The 3,946-nt window shown below is 39.6% G+C and overlaps 1 non-coding gene across 1 annotated transcript; it reads right to left on the bottom strand.

Annotated features, from left to right (window-relative positions):
- Positions 1–1,837: 1,837 nt before the first annotated feature.
- trnas-cga (transfer RNA serine (anticodon CGA)) lies at positions 1,838–1,919 on the bottom strand. Its single transcript has one exon. It is a non-coding gene; the product is annotated as a tRNA-Ser (tRNA).
- Positions 1,920–3,946: the final 2,027 nt, after the last annotated feature.

Below are 3,946 nucleotides of genomic sequence, written 5' to 3' on the forward strand. Positions count from 1 at the left end.
TCATGTTGTAATGAGAGAATTGAGCAACAGGTGAAGCTTTAGGCCTCCTTGCAACTGAGCTATAATATATTTATTTATTCATTGAGAAAAATGGCAATAGGAGCTTCCCTGACCATTGATCATTTTCCAAAGAATAAAATGTGGTCCTCTTTTGACACCCCTGTCTTTAAGAGTTAAACATCAACAAAAAAACCCTCTGAAAAGTTTCTGGCACTGGCTAAAGTCCCAGAGTGTGTGTTCGCATACACGTTACTAGTTTTAAAACCTGTACAGGCTTGATCTGCCTAAAACTTAGCATTAAAATGGTACATATTGGTATGGATTCAGTGTCCATGCAGTGTTTTCTTTTGCTGGAAACAGGCTTTGAGTCATCTGTGTGTGTTCCTTCTTAATAAGATAATGACAGATGTCGGCTCAAAGCACACATCCCTCTGCTGTTGATACAGTGCATAGAGCGTCAGCTAATAAATATCAGGAGAACTTCTCATTTCTGGTGATCCATAAGCCCTTTGGGGCAGAATGCCATCCAAAGGTTGACAGTGCCTGAATAAGTGCATGTTAAAGCGACAGCGCGACAGGAACACTGTTATTAGTGTCCACTTATGCCATGCTCAAGTTGTCTTAAAGGCTTAAATTACAAAATGCTTCCATATTTTATCTGCAGTCCATCTGTTAGTGAAGATTCCAGGAATAAACCCAGATTTGCCCATGATTGTGCCTCTAATCTGAGGGATATTCTTCTAAGATTGGATGAGGTAGCACTCCCCTCCCCTCCCCCCTGGTGAAACTGTGCCAATTCCAAAGTAGTGATTAAGAGGGATTCTTCTCTTAATCTCTTTTCAGGGGGGAAGATGAAAGTCTGGGATGGAATAACCTGAAATACTCTATTCACTTTATTAAAGTGCCCGTGTGGCTTCTCTTTGCTGGAAAAAAGAAAAAGAAAAACATGATTCAGGATTCATCTTACAGCACATGATAATATCAAAGGTGTGATTAATGCTCTCCAGTGGTGAAACTTTCTCAAACAACCAGTGTCTCTATTGTCCAATTAAGTTTTCCTAAAATGAGTTTGGCACCTGAGAGAGTCATTGAAATCCATCCTATTACAGGCAACCCACAGAGGACTCTTACTTTGAAACTTCATGCTTTTATTAAATACACTCATTCATTATTAGTCTTATTTCATTAATTTAGTTACACTTCATGTGTTTAAAACTTCTCTGAGAGAGTTTCACCTTGCAATTGAAAAACTTTTTTTTTTGGCTGCTTCACTGCAAAAACAAAGGTCTAAGAAAATGTGTATGTCTTATTTTGGTAAGAAATGTCTGATTAGACTTAATATGAATAAGAATAATGTCCTATGTGACTTTTGTGATAAAAATAAGCATCAAAACTACTGAACAACCACCCCATTAGTGTAAAAACTTTTTTTTAATCAAAATTTGAGATTTTTTATTGCAATATTTAGGTTTTATGTAATTCTAGGTGTTATTGAAACACAGCTCCTAACTGTAAGAATATTCTTTTTTTCAAAAACACAGAAAAAAAGATGCACAGTCAATGCAGTAAATAAAACATAAACAAAACAGTATTAATGTATTAATTAGCTGGTTTATTTCTTTTACAGCTCCTTAAAAGGGAAAAAAAAAGGTTGTTATTTTTCTATCAGGGCTATAGAAAGTGGCTACCTTCAGGCAGAAACTATGAAGCCAATGCAGAAGAGCTAACAAAAAAAAAAAAAAAAAAGTGCAGTTCGTTGAGTGCCCACCAGGGGCTGGCTGCAGAAGATAAGATAAAACCCTATTAATCCCAAGGGGGAATATTTTTGAAAGGAAATCGTGACGAACAGGATTCGAACCTATGCGGGGAAACCCCATTGGATTTCGAGGCCAACGCCTTAACCTCTCGGCCACCATGACAGCCCAGAAACATCAGAAACCACACACAGACCTACATTAAAGAGCTGGTTTTGACCTCATTACTCTATCAGCATACATAGTATAGGGAGAGAATAATCTCAATAAAAGATAGATGCCTGTGAACTGGTTCAGGCAGGCTGACAAGTATCCTCCAATCAGGAGGCTCTATTTAAGGATTTCCAGACACTGTTCAAATCTGAGCTCTAAATCCTCCAAGCATCCACCTTTAGCTTCTGACTATCAGTCCTACCTTAAAAACCAACACTGTATTAAGGTGAATGCCTTATTTACATCAGCCCATCAGCATCGATTTCAAGTTTCTGCTTATAGTGCTCATACTTACAAGGAAGGTTTAAGATGTCATTACTCCTTGATTTCTCTATGTTACATTTATCGGCAAGGTGTGATGAGGTTTCGGCGCCAAAGACAATGTTCAGCTGCTGAAATAAAATGATCAATTATCAATTAAATATGAGATCATAGTTATTACACCTACAAGTTTTCCCTATGTTAGACTGACAAACATGTAAGCAAATACTTACACACTCCCAAACAAATGACATATTGACCATGTGTGCTTCAGATTAAACTGGGACAAAAGAGAAACATGGTACAGCAGGTGCATCTTCACCCCTCAGTGAAACCACTAATACTCAAAGTTCAAGTACTTTACCGTAAAAATACATTAAACATCAGATGATTAACACCCTGAGTGTGCATCCCAGATTCAAACAGGTCTTAGAGCTGATTTTATAGAGGTCAGTGGCTCAGAGGCAGATGTGTCTGAAATAAATGACCTGCTCTTTATTATTGTGTTAAGGTGTGGAGGTGAGGCTACAACACCTCTCTAGGATCCAGAGAGTAGAGCAAAAGACATTTTTTCACCCAGTACAGTGCCACTGAAAGTTTTTCACACAACGTGAAGAACGCTCTGATCTGGTGATCGAGAGCCAAGACTGGAGAGACGTGTGAGTGACAAACTGTCAGAGATCACAGATGTCTGTGAGGAGTGGGTGGAGCATCTGCCTTATCTCTGCAACCCTGAGCCTGAGGTGACAGTGGATGATGTGATTTCACCTTTGATTTTTTATTCATCTCTCTAAGATTTGCATTCCATGTGTTCTCTGAAAGGAAGGCCGTGATTACTTTGGACTTTTTTTTTTTTTTAAAGGTTGCTTTCCCATCCGTCGGTGTGCCTTTCAAGCAACTGAATATGGCTTCAAAAACGAAGCAGCATGCAATGCACATCTTAGTTTAGCATGGAAAGTGCAAATCTGGTGCTGTCAGGAAGAACAAGTCTGACTTACAGTGACAATCGCCAATGATGAAGAAGAATTCAGTCATCATGAACTAAAATCACAGGACATTTAAAAAAAGCCTTAATGAAGACAAGGAGTCAGACAAGTCAAAACAAAGGAAGCGCGGACAACCTAGATGAGTTGTCTGAAACCTCAAGGGGAAGACTGTCTACTGGCCTTTGGTCATTCTCTATAACAAGGGTCAGTAACTAAGTTTGGCCTGAACCAGCTTAACCTGCAGCTACAAGGGAGAGGCAAAATCATTGAGGACCTAAATCAGAAGCTGGAATCATTTACCAAGAAAATGGAGTTGTTCCAGTCAGATATAACAAGTAGCTCTTGCACTTTGCTACACCAGAATTAAAGAGACAGGGAAAATGTCAGGCGTGATGGTTGATTTTGTCAACCAGCCACAAAGCAAGTCAAGGTCTGCTCCATCTCAAGGGAAATCACTGCACACTGTCTAGTGTGCAGATTTCCAAACCATTCTCTTGTTGATTAAAGTGATACTCCGGGGTGGAACAAGTTGGGTACTATCACAAGGTTTAGGGCAGAAATTACCCCTACAGCAGTGTTTTTGTGCAGCAGAAGCCCAGAGCGCTTGCACCAAACACCCCCTCCCTGCTCCTCTACCGGTTTCCTCTGCACTCAGACGGGGCCATATTTTATTTGACCAAAAACACAAATAAATGGACTCCCACCCAAAAAATCTGATATGGGTCTGCATTC

The sequence above is a fragment of the Halichoeres trimaculatus genome, unplaced genomic scaffold (assembly GCF_033239565.1).
Source record: "Halichoeres trimaculatus isolate MK-OKI-2021-1 unplaced genomic scaffold, fHalTri1.1 fHalTri1_scaffold_7, whole genome shotgun sequence".
NCBI lineage: Eukaryota > Metazoa > Chordata > Actinopteri > Labriformes > Labridae > Halichoeres > Halichoeres trimaculatus.